At 40.5% G+C, this 18,348-nt stretch overlaps 1 protein-coding gene across 1 annotated transcript in view; it reads right to left on the bottom strand.

Annotated features, from left to right (window-relative positions):
• Positions 1-18,348, bottom strand: part of IPO11 (importin 11) — a 661,807-nt gene that overhangs the window by 86,964 nt on the left and 556,495 nt on the right. The window lies entirely within an intron of this gene.

The raw sequence follows: 18,348 nt of genomic DNA, 5'->3' as shown, positions 1-18,348 counted from the left end.
CATCCCATGCACAGCCTGCGCCCCCTGACACCCATCCCATGCACAGCCTGCGCCCCCTGACACCCATCCCATGCACAGCCTGCGCCCCCTGACACCCATCCCATGCACAGCCTGCGCCCCCTGACACCCATCCCATGCACAACCTGCGCCCCCTGACACCCATCCCATGCACAGCCTGCGCCCCGACACCCATCCCATGCACAGCCTGCGCCCCCTGACACCCATCCCATGCACAACCTGTGCACCTGACACCCATCCCATGCACAGCCTGCGCCCCCTGACACCCATCCCATGCACAGCCTGCGCCCCCTGACACCCATCCCATGCACAGCCTGCGCATCTGACACCTGAATAGAATGTATGAAGGTAAAAAACCTTGAGCCTTTACAACCACTTTAAAGTGGTTGTAATCTCGTTCTTTTAAATTTTTCCCACAGTATGCTTATAATAAAGCTTACCTGTAGGTAAAATGAATATATCTTAAACGTGCTCTGTTTAGGAGATAGTCTCTCTTTTTTAAAGCCAACACATGTGCTTTGAAGGAGCCTGTGCCGTGGCCCAGGACTCCTGTACGCACGTGTGGGAGTGATGTCATCATGGCCCAGCCTGGCAGATGGCTGGAGCTCACAAACCTGGAAGGAAGACCAGGTGAAGATGGAAGCCTCTGCAGCAGTGACAGCGCATCGCTGGAGGGCTTTGTTTTAAGGTAAGTTTTACATAATGTGTATCCAATGCATACTAGCACATTATGACATTACCTTGCAAGGGACTTTTTATTTTTCCTGTGGTTTACTACTGCTTTAAAAGATAAGTTCACCTTTGGAACATGTTACATGTTCCACCAGTTTTTAGGGTAGAACATGTAATATGTTCCCATAGCCGCAGCCGCTGCCACCCCCCCAACCTGTCTCTGACAGATAGTATGGGGAAACTTCTCCCCGTACTATCTGTCAAATTTGAAAACAGCGTGGCTGTGTGGGGCTCTGCCCACATGACAGCGTCACTCATTCATTGAGTTCTGTGAATGAGTGCCTACAAGTCCCAGCAGTCTTTGCGGCTGTCGGCTTGAAGTTTTCAGTGACCTACCACGGCGCTGTGGAGCGCCATGGTAGTTCATTCAAGCTTCCTGTCGGAATATCTGCTTGACCAAACATTCCGTACAGCAAGCAGATATTCTGACAGGTCTGCAGGAGACCTGCATGGCATCAGCAATCTACTGATCGCTGGTGCATTGCTTTCAAGGCTCCTTTGGACAAAAATAATAAATGCACATTTTTTTACCTGCAAAAAAATGTGCATTTATTATTTTGTCCAAAAGGTGAACTTATCTTTTAAGCGAATGGTAATCAATCGCAGGCCACAATGAACTATGGGATTTTACCACCTCCCCAAACCTCAAATATAAACAAGCCCTTACTGTCCTGAGCCCATTATACGGCTGCTTGCACACTGATGTGCTGTGGTTTACCAGCATCACAATGCACCTGCAGGTTAGCCATTAGTCCTAATATATCTTGCAGGTGTAGTGCACTTTCTGAAAGCGCACCAAACCCGGGAAATAATAGAAATCTAAGGCTCAGGGCAGCTAAACTGCAGGAAAGCTGCGGGTGCACTGCGCTGCACCTGTGGATCAGTGTGAAAACAGCCTAATATGCGCATTTAAATAGTTTGCAGGTGCTGCGCAGTGCACTTTCCCTTTAAAGACAAAACTAAGTACAAGCAGTATCTCCTAAAGTACAATTCTTAACTTCCAGAAACTGAACAAAGGGCCTTAGATTGTTCGGCGAGAAGTCTCTAGTGGGCACTAGAATATAAAGCTGTGTTTTTTAATGAATTGTGGGATAAAAGAATACAAAATCTTTTCACAATAATGTGCTTCTGGCCAGACAGGTGATCTCAGAGGGACAAGCAACTTCCCAATACTGAAGATGAGTTTTGTGAAGGTTTGTAGCTTAACACAGGTGAGGAATTTTTAACTTGCCAGTTTGGAATCTGCTAGCTTTAAATCTAGAATGAAGACAGGTTCTAAAAAAAGACAAAAGGTACATGACCACAGCTGTTCTGTTATACAACTTGCAAATTAGATCACTGGACCTTCTTTCCTGCGCTCTTTGGTGGACATAAAAAAAATGTTTTCTGTAAGAAAGTACACACTTTTCTTTTTAAATAAGTCAAAAATAGTTAGCAACATGGTACGTGACTGAGCTTGAACATTTATGAACTAGTGTTAGCCCTGTCGCAAGTAGAGCAGCTATGGACTGCTGTACACACAAAAAACGGGAAAGCACCTTTTTTTTTTAATCGCTCTGCATCAAGCTTTGGTGCATGCAACAACAAGCAGCAGGTGGCAATGCATGGGGGGAGCCACTTCTCTGCGGGTCGGGAAAGCATGTGATTTTGCGCTTGATCCCCAGAGGTTACAGATCCCCAGTTCCAGTGTGAAAACCTTGCTGATTATATTGGTTCTATGGACTTGTTAAATCAGTACTTAAAATGGTGAACTTCTCTTTTATATTATACATACAGTACCTTATTGGAAACCACATAAGCAGAGGGGAATAAAGCCTCCATGTTGTTTTGTGTTCCTTCCTTCCTTGTCCGCACACATATTACTGAAGAACTGAATGTAAAACTACATGCATCTATGAAAACAGTTTGCTGGAAAGAAATAACGATCATTTATTTTAGACTTCTAGATTCGTAAAGCACCCTGGGGGCATGAACAATAATATGGAGCTGGGCTTAGAGATCTCATAATAAGATACCAAGCAGGGTGATAAATCCCGGGGCTGATCTGCTCATTATGCTCCTAAAGAATGAATAAGCAGAGGTGTCAACTCACAAGGGCTGAAAATGATACAAAGAGATAAATGGACATGTGTCGCCCATACTACCAGGGCTCTTGAATAGCAATAAAAGTATAAAGAAAAAAAAAAGTACAGCTGAGAAAGGTTTCTTTCTTGTATTACCTGAGGATGGCAAAGAAAAATGTTCATTACATTTATATTAGTGCTACTTTACTGGCAAGTTTAAAGGATAAATTCACCTTTGTAACATTGTTCCAGCTCCTGCCTCCCTTTGAAATCGGGCGGGGAGTCTTCTCCAGGCACTTGCTGTCACAATTTAATAACAGCATGGTCGTGCGAAGCTTCCTCCACAGAGCCCCATCATTCCTTCACAGATACCATGAATGAACAAACTACAACTAGCTCTCAATGAACTGCTGGGGTGCTGGTGAGCGCTCTCATAGTTCGATTCTTTCTGCAATTTGGTAACTGCCTGCCCATACAAGGTATGGTCAGACAGTGTATTGAGAGACTGCAGGATCCTGGGCATTGCACCCATGATTTTACCTGAAAAAGATGTGCCTTTATTTATTTTTTATTTTTATAAAAGTTGAACTTAATCTTGAGGCTCCATGCACACTAGCTTAAAAAACTGACAGTGCTCTTGGCAGGAAAAAATGCTAATTTTGAGTGTTTTTATTGTACTAGCGTTTAGGAGCATTTTGAGTTTCTGCCAGAAAAATGCTCTCAAAAATGCAAAACAGAAGGGTTTTTTTCCTGCCTCTAAACGCAAAGCTTAAAAAACACGTCTAGACTACCTAATGTGCAAAGATACATAGGATATCATTAGGTGCTTCTACAGGTCAAATGCTAAACTCTTCTAGGAGCAGCGTTTTGTAAGACATAAATATCAACTATTTAACCTCCCTGGCGGTATTCCCGAGTGTAGCTCGGGGTTAACTTTCAGTACCAGAAGCAGTAACCCCGAGCTATGCTCGGGATTACACTGCAGCATTGCTCTGGGATCCCTCTAGCACTTACCTTGTCCTGCGCTCCCGCGATGTCCCCCCCTGTCCGTCTTCCGGGTTCTGTTCCCTGCAAGCATCAGGAGATACGGGGGACGGAACCGGCGGGAAATTAAAAAATTTGACATTCACTCAATACACTAGTAAATTAGAACCACTTGTAGAATTGAGTGATAATGATTCGTGGGTAAATTCGTCATCAGACACTGAAAACGATTTTGCGACTATGCTCAGTGATGTGCGAACTTGGCGCTATATTTCAAATTTCAGTGTTTTTTGGTTTGATTACATTATGGAATTAAATTTATTATTATATTATTATTTTTTATGATTATTATATTATAATTCATGATTTCGTGTTTCAAACTTTATCATACCCGGGATGTTTACTAGACTCTTGTTCGGACAGATTTCAGTGAGTTATTCCTAAGAATTACAGGCCTACAATAAAAAAACAACATATTTCCATTGAAACAATGTACCGCTTTGAGAACAGAAATACTGACATAATCAGACCACTAGGGAGGTTAATATGTGTCTCCTTGTGCCTACTTGATCCATACTAGTAACCTGTGCAGATGGGTTTATCAAGCAAAATAAAGTAAATTATTGGCAGAACCACTAGTGGGACACCCAAGGCAAAATAAAATGCATCATTTCAAAATTTGCTTCATATGCTTGCATTGTATCTTACTCTTAAAAGAAGAACTACAAGCAAATGTAAAATGTTACATTTAATTAGGAAACATTAGCCAGGAATCCTAAACTTGCACATATCGACCATTTTAATCAAAATAACCAAATTGTGGGAGTAAATAAATATATAAAAGCATGCATACATGGCCAAAAGGTCCAGCTGTTGTTTGACCTAACATTTAGATGGGAAAGAACAATGAGCACTTTGACAGCGAAATGATTGTGAATGCCAGATGCAGTTGTCACTGTAAATTAGATACTACTAGCATTACTGAAATTTCACACATTGTAGAGTTTACAAAGAGTGGTGCTGAATACAAAATGTCTAGTGAATATCAGTTTTGTACAGTAGGTGATAACATCTGCGAGACTTGTTGATGCAGACTGGAAGTCAGTATAACTGGCTCTCACCATAAAAAGTCTGTTGGTGCCAGACACACTACAAATAACTTATTAATGAGAGTTGTCAAAGAACGGGCAGACTAGTTTAAGTCAGCGCGAAGTCCAAAGTTGCCCAAATTACAATAGAAAAGTATATCTACACATGCAAATTGAAAACATTGTACCTGAATATTCATGGTCTACAAGAGGTTTCATTCTGTTCAGTGAAGAACAAGATATACAAGTGGGTACAGGATAAACATCACCAAATGAGTGAAGAATTTCTGCTTAACGCATAGAAAGCATGAAAGGGTGGCTGAAAACGGTTTAGGAACTTAAAGACTATCCGGACAACACGGACCAAAATCCTGAAAGAAGGTTTCTAGCACCTAGTTGAGTCCATTATATTTTATTTTTTATTTATTTCAGGTACTTATATAGCACCGTCAATTTACGCAGCGCTTTACATATATATTGTACATTCACATCAGTCCCTAACCCTCAGAGGGGGTACAATCTAAGGTCCCTAACCTACATTCATGCATACACATACTAGGGACAATTTAGACAGGAGCCAACTAACCTACCAGCATGTCTTAGGAGTGTGGGAGGAAACCAGAGTACCCGGAGGAAACCCATGCAGGCCCAGGGAGAACATGCAAACTCCAGGCAGGTGTTGCCATGGTTTGGATTTGAACCAAGGACCCTAGTACTGCCAGGCGGAAGTGCTAACCATTTAGCCACTGTGCTGCCCATATGATATATAAACATCAGGCTATTTGGAAAGCAAACAAGGGGCGTGCCTGGTATTAGATAGGTGCAACTAATAAGGTAGCCATTAGGCATGTTTTCATAATAATCATTCTTTATATCACAGCAACATCATGCCCTTATTAATGAAACTTTAAACCCAGATGATGATGGTGCACTGACTGCTCAAGTAAGAAAGAAGATGCAAAGCAGTTGAAGCAAAAAAAAAAATATTAGACTGATAATGCTGGAGGTATATAAATGGTCTCAGACTTTATGTACAGGTTTAATATGTCTAGTCATATTAAACCTGTGTGGAGCCATGTGCCATTAATTCCAGTCGGGAGCTGAAAACTGGAAGCCATTGTTCTTCATGTTGATAATGGGTTGGTGACTCAGAAAATATATAGTGAGTGTGTTTTTTGCTGCGATTTTAGCTGTTTTTATATTACTGAAGATTGCTATACTATTGGAGGCCTCTTCTTCCCTTTATGACCTAACTTTAGACCAAGCAGAATGATGCTGTTGATTTAAAGGGGACCTGCTGCTGCCAATCAAAAGAACCTGTCACCTCACCACCTGGGGGAAGCCGATGGATGGATGGACTCACTAGTGGATGACTTGTAAAATCACATTGAGACCTGTATATTACTTTGCATAGGTCCAGGAGTCAGGTGAGCGCCCATTCCTACTGGTGGCAAAGCAAAGTTATTTGCGGTTGAGCACAAATTCAACTACTATTTTTCATGTGGACGATTTAATATATGGCCACAGTGGACATTTTCTATACCCTGTATGCATATATGTGGGATTGTTTTGTTTGATATTTGCAAAAGATTTGGTTGTTGTGGTTTTACATGGAATGCTATGAGCTGCTGTCATACGAATATGTTGTGGATTGATTGTATACAATTTATAAAATCTATATCTATGGGGTTAACATATTCACAACAATGCAGTAGCGCAACACATTTTATTCATTTTTTGAGTGGAACTAAGGTTTACAGCAGTATTCTCCCAGGGGTGAATGCCAAGAACGTAGACTACTTGCATCCCAGGCTTCGTCCCTGTACACACTGTCCCTAAACATTATTGCTCAGAGCACCAACCAGCACTGTCCAGTCACAACAGCTGTCAACCTTTTATAGAATTTTACAGAATGTCAACCGTAGGGCTGAATGATGCACCTGTGCTTTTCACCCCCACCTCTAAGAACTTTTCTTGCCCACTTTTATTAAAAAAAGGGCAAGTTCAATACAAGGGTTATCCACACAGAGGCTTTCCACAAAAAAGTACACGATTAGCCTCCTGATTTCTATTGTCAGTACCACTGACACCAAATCTTGTAGACTTCACTTCCGCAACATCTCCAAGATACGCCCGTTCCTAACCTCGGAAACCACTAAGCAACTTATTCACTTCCTGGTTATATCTCACCTTGTCTATTGTAACTCCCTCCTCATTGGCCTACCTAATCACAGGCTATCCCCTCTTCAGTCTATCATGAATGCTGCTGCCAGACTCATCCACCTTACTAAGCGTTCTGTATCTGCCACCCCTCTCTGCCAATCCCTCCACTGGCTTCCCATTGCCCAACGGATAAAATTCAAAACATTAACAATAACATATAAAGCCATTTATAACTCTGCCCCAAATTACATCACCAATCTTGTCTCTAAATATCACGGAAACCGTACTCTCCGCTCCTCGCACGACCTCCTGCTCTCTAGCTCCCTTGTCTTCTCCTCCCATGCTCGTCTCCAGGACTTCTCCAGAGCTTCCCCTTATCCTTTGGAACTCTCTACCCCAATTTATCAGACTATCGCCTACTCTGCTCACTTTTAGACGATCTCTGAAAACCTATCTCTTCAGGGAAGCCTATCCTTCCCTCAGCTAATAAAGGAATCTTCTACTCTTCATACCAGTCCATCTCCCACAGTTACTACCTTTTGTACCACTAGCCCCTCCCTCCTAGATTGTAAGCTCCAAGGAGCAGGGCCCTCCTATCCCTCTTGTTTTGAACTGTATTGTTGCTGTGTTGTCTCCCGTTATATTGTAAAGCGCTGAGCAAGCTGTTGGCGCTATATAAATCCTGTATAATAATAATAATAATCACTGCTCTGGCCTCACACTTTAGGCCCTCCAGACTGTCTCAAATTCAAGTGTGCACATGCAACCTCTGTAGACATCTCAGCACCCTGTTGCACTGGCCCACACCCTGACTTTTGGGTGAAGATCTCCTCTTTCCCCCTGGTAGAGCCATCCTTTCTCTTGCGGTTGGAGCTATATGAACTATAGTCATCTCCCTCACAAAAACCTATGCATATGCAACTAGAGGGTTTAAAAAAAAAACTTGACAGAATCCACATTAACATTAGTGATGTTGATGCGGGGATCTCTCCTGCTGTTCTATTGTATTCAATCAGCGGTACTCCCCCTCACCACAATACACTAATCAGCACTGACAGCAGTTGGCTGCAAGCACTGATCGCATGCTGGTATTCCAGCATGCCTGTTCTTCAGAAGATTAGTACAGGGTTTGTCTCAATCTTGTAATTGCTACCTTGGCAGAAAGGTTTGTTCTGTTGAAAAACAACAAACTTGCTGGCCATATCACCAGGCAAAAATAAAGGAAAGGAAGCTTAAAAAGACCCCAAAAAACTAATGCAGCAACCACATCTAAGAATTGGTAAGCTGCAATATAATATATGGGCAGCACAGTGGCTAAATGGTTAACACTTCCTACTGGCAGTACTAGGGTCGCTGGTTCAAATCCCAACCATTGTGTTGTGCTGAGTGGCACTCATCTTTCACAGGAAGGTTTGTAGTAAACAAGTATGCAAAAAACACTGGTCTTTCCTGTTAAAAGGCATGGCATTTTTTGCAAACTGAATGTAATGGATACACATGAATAGTTAAAGATACAAAACCTCAATTTCTACATCTGTGAAATAAGAAAAACATAATATAAGAGCTAAATCAAATGATTAAGCTTTCCCTTTAAGGGTTTACAAACCCATCCGATATGGTCATTTCATACCTAATAGTTAGGAAGCAAGTCTGTTTCTGAATGCAAAAAACACAAAGTCTATTAATCAACGCAAGCTGAGCCTCTTCTCAATCAAGTCTGATTCTTGTCTAAATGAAGTTGTTTGATTTGGCTATTAGGAAGCAAATTGCAAAGATCCATCAACTTCAAAAAAGAAAGAAAAAAAATAAAGCGTTCAATACTTAGCACTGGATATACTGTATGTTCACCGATGCCTAAAAATTTCAGTCTCACGTTATCCATTCGTATTTATTGAAATATGACAAGGTGGATGTCATGACAGCAACTTGTTCCTTCTTATTGGTGAATTGAATTAGCAGAACGTTTCTTGCAGAACAGAATGAAAGACATGTGTATGGCCCTGGGAAATAAAGACGTTTTGGGCCTTAACTTGTAGCTCAACTGGAGAGTAAATAATATTTGCACATTATACATACTCTGTGGATGCATTTACATAAGAGTGTATAATTATGGCACAGTTACTTAAACAACAATCATGCCATAGAGCTGACAACACACAGTGAAACGTGCTCTGATAAAAGGCACAGAAATAAAATGATTCAATCAATTCTTAAAGTGATACCAAACAGAGAAGTGTTAATTGCCATAATTATTTCACATGAATCATATACATCATGGCACTATATTCTCTTTTTTTAATAAATCTAAGTACCTCATTCCCACAGCACTGTTGTGTGGTCACATGATCTTTCCCTATTCTTTGGCATCTGATTGGTGCTATGCCAGTCACATGTCACAGTTTCAGAAGAGCAATTCAAATTAAAATATAAAGGTTAAAAAAAAGTTTTACAGCTCCCTATAAATTTTTATTGAAGATTAAATGTGTATTTTTTTGTGCATTGACAGCTTTCGAGCTGCCCTATAGCAGACATACTGCTACAGGGCGGCATGGGTGCACAAAATCACATATGTACGTGATTTTGCAATTCCCGGGGTAGGGGGCACACATGCCCTACCCATGCCGCCATTTGCAGCCTCAGCTGTCAGTCACCGGGTCCCATCGATCTCCAAGGATTTCCAACGGGGGAGAGAGATGTAAACAATACAGATCTCTCCCTTCAGCTCCTGCACACTGCTTTGTATGGCTCTGCATAGCAGAACCATACAAAGCAGTGTGCTTACAGTGAAACACACACACAGTCCACATAGTAAAGCAGCACAGTTAACCCCTTGTTTGCCCCACATTAACCTCTTCCTACCCAGTGCCATTAGTACAGTGTCAGTGCTTTTTATTAGCACCGATCACTGTATTGGTGTCACTGGGAATGTCAGTTCCCCCCAGTATCAGAATAAGTTGCTGATCGCTGCCATTACTAGAAAAAATAAATAAATTCCAGTATATATACACCGCCATTAGTTAACGTTATAACTTTACTAATAATTTACAAGTATTAGGATCTTTTTTTTAGCAAAGATATGTCGCAGAATACATTTTTGCCTACATTTATGATGAAATTTGATTTTTAAAATTTTTTTACTGGACATGTTTCATAGCAAAAAGTCAAAAATAGTGTTTTTTTCAAAATTGTCGGTCTTTTTTTGTTTATAGAACAAAAAATTAAAACCGCACAGGCGATCAAATACCACCGAAAGAAAGCTCTATTTGTGGGAAGAAATGGGTGCAGCATTGCATGACCGCGCAATTGTCAGTTAAAGTAACGCAGCGCTATATCGGAAAAAATGGCCTGGCCAGGAAGGGGGGTAAATCCTCTGGAGGGCAATTGGTTATTATGGTGTAATCAGAGTCAGAGATGATTGACAGTGGCTTTCATTTTGTTCAGATGGCATCTGCATCCAAGGCTCTTTTTTTATAGGTATTGACAATTACATTTGATATATTTAATACTTATTTATACTTGGGCTCCATGCACACTAATGTTTTTTTAAGCTCCTAGAAGCTATTATCAGCATGTTTTTCTCTGCTCCTAGAAGCTAATTAGTGTTATTGTCAAGGTCCTACCTTTTCCCTGAGGTTATGTTACTCCATGTGCTGGCGTCCATCTTGGATTCTGCTGTGCATGGTGGGAATCCTTTTATGCCTTCAGGTCTCTGAGGTCCACCCCCCAGAGGGGCGTGGCTGATGACATATAAGCCTGTGGCCCGCACATGCTCTTTGCACTTGTGTCTTGTGTCTTTGTGTTGCTATTACTCTGTTCTGACTCTCGTGACTCTCCTGGTATCTGATTCGGCTTGTGAATTGACTATTCTTTGTATTCTCCTTTGATCTGACCCTCTGTTGCTGAACCCGGCTCGTGACCTGTGATTCTTGTCTGCTGTCCTGTACTGTTTTATCCTGTTGTTGTTGACCCCGGCCTGTCTGACTACTCTTTTGTCTCTTCCACCAGCTACACGCCATTGGCGGCGGCCATTACCGCAGCTGAGGTGTCTCGGGGGCCGCGACCTGGTTCCTGGCTGCGTCAAGTCCATCCCCACCATCAGGGGCCCTGGTGAAGGGCAGCCTGGGACTTAGACTCCGCGCCCTGAGGGACTTCGGTCTGTGGGTGGTGGTTGTCGTAAGCCAGTGCGTTACATTGTTAGGCCTGCCTGTCCGTTCCTCGGCTCCTGCCCTGACAGTTATCCTGTGTCCATGCACACTACTTTATGCTATTAGTATTTTTTGTTTTGTAGAGTTTTTCCAGCTGATAAAATGCTAAATGCTACTAAAACGCTCCTAACAGCTTTTTTTCCCCTCTACATTCACAGTAAAATGCTAAAAGGCTGCTAAAAAATGCTATTACCAGCGTTTTTTATTAAAAGTGTTACTAAACCAACAACAGTAACATCAGTCTGTATTTGCACTTTCCAGTGGTTAGGGGATTTCCATCCTCCTAGAGCAGAAAGAAAACTCCTCCCACAAGCTTTAGCTAGTGGTGGGCTGGACACTGATAGAAGCCACAAGACTGCTCTAGCTGCTGATGAGAAAAGGTATTTAGCAGTTTATATTTACTAAAATAATTGCACTTCCATGTTCTGCGTACTGTGGGAGACCAGATATAGTGGATGCAGGGTCTGGGGTTTAGTATCACTTTAAAAAAAAACGCTAGTACGCATGGAACCTAAAACAGATTTTTTTTATGAGTTTCTTAGTGAATGTAATTATTCAGCATAGTATATCCAACCCCCATAGTGTTCAGCAAAAGGAGGACATGGAGGAGGAGGACATGGAGGAGGAGGAAGGGGGGGGGGAGTGTCATTTACCACTGTGTATATGTCCACATGTGTGACACTGTGAACATAGTTACATAGTTAGTCTGGCTGAAAAAAGACAAAAGTCCATCCAGTTCAACCATAGAAAAAAAAAAAGTTCTAATCCTATAACCACAGTTGATCCAGAGGAAGGAAGGAAAAAACCCAGCAAAGCATGATCCAATTTGCACCTGATGGGAAAAAAATTCCTTCCTGATCCCCCGAGAGGCAATCGGATTTTCCCTGAATCAACATGTGGACTGCACAGATAAGAAAAAGGAGGAAATGAAAAGCTTAGAAGGGGAACATGCTCAGTAGAGGGCACCAGCTGGTCTACACAATCTCAGGCTACAATGGGGACACAGAGAAGATGGGAGGGACAGCTGAACATAGGATCAACCAGGTATATTTCATTTTACAAAAAAGAGATGTTTTAGTGGCTTTGTGAGTATGCACACTGTTATATAGCATGTAATGAGAGGTTTTCATAGTCTTATTTTGTTGACACTTTAAGTTACAATTATTCTGTAAAGTAATTATTATAAAATATACCTTAAAGGATAGCTATAAGTGGGTCTAAACCCTATCTAAATAACATTTAGTTTGCTATAGTACTGTGTATCAAACAACTGCCATGGTTTTACTGTTGTAAAACAGATTTCATTCTTTTTTGTCCCTGCCCTCTTCCCCAGTGGCTGCTCCATACTGACAACAGTGGCTCATGCTAGAACAATGTGTTATGGTACAGCTGCCTGTAATCTCAATCAGGGGTGCATGTGACAGGGTGACAATTTTATTTATTTATTTCAGGTACTTATATAGTGCTGTCAATTTACGCAGCGCTTTACACATATATATATATATATTGTACATTCACATCAGTCCCTAACCCTCAAGGGGTGTACAATCTAAAGTCCCTAACTCACATTCATACATACACATATTAGGGCCAATTTAGACAGGATCCAATTAACCTACCAGCATGTCTTTGGAGTGTGGGAGGAAACCGGAGCACCCGGAGGAAACCCACGCAAGCACAGGGAGAACATGCAAACTCCATGCAGGAGGCACTATGGTCGGGAATCTAACCCATGACCCATTTACTGGGAGGCAGACGTGCTAACCACTAAGCCACTGTGCCGCCAATGTAGGAACACAACTGGGAGACAGTTTTCAATCCATAATAGGAAGTACCTGCACAAGGAATGCAAAGTGATTGTAAACCCTCATCTTGTAAAACAAACCATTCAGTTTAAAATACAAATGAAAGGCAAAACATTTGTGCATAGATATAAAAACATTATAAGCAACTTTTTTTTATAAGTGATCACATTACCTCTGTTTTCAGCTGCATAATAGCTGAGGAGCAGAAACAGCAGCACTGATCTTCCTAATGAAAGGGTGGGGTGGGGGAGGTGGGGCTAGAGAATATGAAATGTTGGGTTTACATACTCTTTATTGGCAGGGTTTTTTTTTAGCAAATTTACTGCCAGACCAACATTTTTCATGTTTCTCATACATGCTAAAATGTGTATTTTTTTGTTATATAAAACTCCTAAAAAAAAAGTTCAGAAAGCAGAAGACCTGTTCAAGAAAATTATGGTAGTTTCAACTTTTTATGTTGTATGATATTTGCGCAACTGTCATTGATTCTATATTTTCATGAAAATATATTATACCTCTCCACCGAGTTATGATTGTATCCTCCAACCCATACCAATATTATTTGCCGTAATATATGTATATTAGAGAGGTGACAATTTAATTCCTGGAGTGCCAAAGTCACACAGCCATTCGCACTCGAGTGTGTTCTGACATGTTCTAAAAATTATGAATATGCTTTTGGTGCCGCTCAAGACTGACAGGAAACGAAGGTCAACCCTTAACCCAGTAAAGAAGAAAAGATGGTAGCAGAGTCCCAAGTAACTCCAGACACTTAGTGATATACATAAGGATGGACCCCGCTCAAACTGAACCCCAGGAGTCAGAGAAGAACAGTATGTAGTAGGATGGCCTCAGCCGTCACTCTGGCCATGCCCTCTGACACGTTTCATCCCGCCCACAGAGGCCTCTGTGACCAACCCCCTTATGGGCAGAGGCGAAACACGTCAGAGGTGTGGCCAGAGTGAAAGCTGAGGCCATCCTATTACATCCCGTTCTTCTCTGGTTCCTGGAGTTTGGCTTGAGCGGCATCAATCCTCACCTATATCGCTGACATGTTCTAACTTGCACTTGTATAGGTCAGAGACTCAGTCTTTACAAAGTAGTAGAAGAAATAAAATGTGTGTGTTGTGCTGTTGGCAGAAAATGAGTTACAGAAATCTGTAGCAGCGCATTAACATGAAATTTTGTGTGAAAATTGGCAAAAGTGTAAGTGAAACGACAGCTCTGTTACAAAAGGCTTGGGGTGAACATTGCAAGAAGAAATCAAATGTTTCTGGATGTCATACACAGTTTAAGAAAGGATGGGAAGATGCCCACAATATCTCAAGAAGTGGGTGGCCAAAAACACAAAGGAGGGATGCAATTGTGGACAGAGTGTGAAGCCTCCTACACTCAGATTGAAGATTGAGTGTGCTAACGATGGCAGAAGAATTGAACAGTGTGGCAGATTCTAACACAATTTGAGAATGAGAAAGATTTCCATAAAGATGGTGCCTAGAATCTTGTCAAAAGATCAGAAAGAACGTTGTCTTCAAATTTCATCCAATCTTTTTAAGAATGCAGAGGTGTCTGATGATGAAACATGGTATCTCCAATATCATCTGGAAACAAAACGCCTGAGTATGCAGTGGAAAGAATTTACCTCACCCGAAGAAATTATGCATGTCTTGTTCTCAAGTCAAAACCATGCTGGTGTTTTTTTTTTTTTTATCACAAGGGGATAGTTCACGAGTTTATAAAACACAGTACAATGGTCAGACAACATTGTTACTTGGAAATTCTGAAAGGGTTATGGAAATCTATTTGGAGGAAAAGACTGGAACTCAGGCCTGACAGGTGGATTTTTCAAATATCAATGGCTTTACTTGGTAACATGAAACAAAAAAGGGGCTTAAAGGTATGTGAGTTTGACATACCACCCTTTGAACCATAACCATTAGAAATGTAAAAAAAAAAAAAGACAATGTCCATTTTCCTTTCCTCCTTCTTGGTAGCATGCTATTAAACAACGTAGAATTGAATGGTAGAATTATGTACTGCACAGAAGGACTGCTTCACATCATAATTAAAATCCTATGTGTGTATATATATATCTATGATATCACTGTTTCTGGAAGCACACATTTTGCTATTTCATGTATGTTGTTAAGTTCCGGAAGGTAACTAATTCACCTGTTGGTGTTTCTCTGCAACCTCCAGACGTGTTCAGTGCTCCACCAGTGATTTTCTTATAATTGCAATCAAAGAACGTACACACATCACCTTAGAGATGCTGGTTCCCAGATCATTATGCATATTAATTATCATAAAATTTTCATAGCATTACATGAAGTTTGGTACTCATGGGAAAAAAACATTTAGACATTACTTCAGGTAATGAATGTTATTACTCAGTTCATTGACATAAGAAATGATGTCTGTCAGTGGATTGTGCTCATGTAGAATGATCGAACCATGCCATTAGAAGGCAACGTGAAACTGTGTCTGTGACAAATGGATACAAGGCTGAATAATAAAGTAATTTATAAACAAACAGGATGTACACCCAAATCTGAGAACAGAGCTTAGTGGTGTTGAATAGGTGAATGGGCTATTTTTTTTATTTATTTATTTCAGGTACCTATATAGCGTCATCAATTTATGCAGTGCTTTACATACAGTGAGGAAAATAAACCAGGGCTCAATGTTATAGCCCATTTTTTCTATCTCTATCATATTAAAATACACCTATGATAAAAATTATAGACCCTTCATTTCTTTGTAAGTGGGCAAACTTACAAAGTCAGCAGGGGATCAAATAATTACACTGTTCAACAGGTAAAAAGTTTTGGGCATAAAATTAGCTAATCTTACATAATTTTGGGGTGCTGAAAACGAAAATGACCCTAAAAAAATGTTGATTGGCTCTAGTTTCCATGATATATTCACCCATCTAATGACGTAAGCCATTCAAAATTATGATGCAACTTCAGCTGCATATTGCGCAATTGATACTGGTGACCAATAGAAAATTGCATGTATACTGAGATGATGCAATATTAGCCTTTAATTGCATCACTTCACTGCATAAAAGCTGCAGTATCTGTAGCTGATTGTAGTTCGACAGCGTCTTTACATTTCGTTTTATGCTTATATAGGCTACTCAGTAATGCCTCGAACTTGTGTGAATAAAGCAGATAATTTCTGCTATATCTGCGGTGAAATAACTTTTATCTCACAAAAAAGGAGGATAACAGGAATGATTAAGAAAGCCTACAACTTGTATTTTGGCTGCAAGATAGGAGACCAGGACAAGAGCTGGGCACCACATATATGCTGCAATTCTTGTGGGACGGCACTGGAGCAATGGTTGAATGGAAAAAAGGCATCTATGCCTTTCGCTGTGCCAATGATTTGGAGAGAGCCAACAGATCATGTTAGTAATTGTTACTTTTGTATGGTGCCTCCAATTGTAAAAGGGCTAAATAAGAAGAAAAAGTTATCTGTGCACTATCCAAATATTCCATCGGCAATACGTCCAGTTCCTCATGGAGAGGGGCTACCAATTCCTAAAGCACCAGAATCCTTCGTGGTTGAGTCAAGTGAGGAAGAACCTGAAGCGTGTAGTCACGTGCAGTTGTAAGAGATAGCCCTTTCCTCGAATACAAGAGAAAAGCCAAGAGAAGCAAAACCGACACAAACTGAAGACAAAACTAGTGAGAATCCTAAGTATTAAAATGATTCAACTTAGCTTATGGCTATAATTTTTCTTGGTAATCCTATGCAATATATTATGCCATTTAGGCTTTGTTATGTAGTCAATATCACTTGCTTTATATTTGTGGAAAGACATCTATCTATATAATTATTGTGCATTATGTAGTCATTACGCCTATAGTAGAAAACTTTCCGTTTACAGAAAAACTAGAGCCAATTGACAAATTTCATTGTTATATTTGAACTCAGAATGTGAAATTCATTAAGAAATGGATCCTTTTGTTTCCAAAACTGGCAAAAAATAAAAATTTGTTGAACAGTGTTATTTTCGCCACTGTATGTAAAGCACTGCGCAAATTGATGGCGCTATACAGGTGCCTGAAAAAAATAAACAAAATGTACCCTTCCCGTGCTGAGGTGTCTAATCACTCGAAATTTAAATCCGACAATAAATCACTGCAATAAAGTCAACAAAAAATTGTTGTGTCCTTCCTTCCAGGTGGCTCCATTCCACTAATGTTTGTCATGTTTTGTCAGTGGCACAGAGGATGAAAAAATCTCTCTAACAGAGACATAGCAAGCAATTAAAAGCTGGAATGATTTCTGATCTTTTCACTTCCTACCTAAAATGAGCAAACATGGTTTTCTTGGTGTTTAGCTTTGGATCTCGCAATATTTCAGTTGCCCATTGAACTAATGATTGCCATATACCACTAGATCAAGATGCTGGAGATTTCTTTCTTGGATGTAGGTGACATTGGTCTATAATGGATTGGCCATGAACAGGAATGACTAAATCTGGCAGATTATGGAAATTTAGCCTACTGCCTATACTGTTCACAGGAGAGAGCAAAATGTAAAGGTCAGATCCCTAAAGAACTGTACCTTCCGTCCTGGCCAAATGACCCCGATGGGTAGGGATAGAAAGGAAAGAAGAGAAGATAGGAAGGAATGAGATTAAGAAGAAACCAAAAAAATAAAAAATGAAAGAAATAAAAAGAAAAAAGAGCCATAGAGTGAATCTGGAGATAATCTCCAAAAGCTGAAATAATGTATCTATGGCACAGCCCGTAGCTTCAGACGAAAACCCTGCCTAATTAACATTAGTAACCATGGAAATGAACAATATAGTAGTAACACCATTTAAATAAGGTCGTATTAACATGCTGGAATTCTGAGATAAAAAGGTGACAATACATTTAGAAGAAAATGTCTGTGCTGTCACTAATTCCTGTGATAAAAGTTTGGAACATGCTATGCCTTCGGGAGCCAGTACCAAGGGTTTACTGGTCTTTTAAGAACTGACACTAAACTTGTCTGCAATTCGAACAAGTGCAAAGGGAACATGACAAGTACTCATGACATCATTACAGAGCTCTTTAGTGATGATAAAACAAATCCCAGAGGTCGAGAGACAAGATGACATACAAAAAAATAAGAAAGCACTAAAGAAAATAAGGCTTGTTAGAAGGAATTAGTTTGACTCGAGGTAGGAGTATGATATGCTTTCCCTTTTGATTTTGAATGACCTGTGCACAGCCCCAGAAAATCTCAGCAAAACACATAGTTAATTATAAAAACGGCAAAATAAAAT

The sequence above is a fragment of the Staurois parvus genome, unplaced genomic scaffold (genome assembly GCF_062004578.1).
Source record: "Staurois parvus isolate SC_StPar_1 unplaced genomic scaffold, SC_StPar_1.0 ptg000714l, whole genome shotgun sequence".
NCBI lineage: Eukaryota > Metazoa > Chordata > Amphibia > Anura > Ranidae > Staurois > Staurois parvus.
Note: the sequence above shows the minus strand (reverse complement) of the source record. Positions and strands in the feature narration are given on the sequence as shown.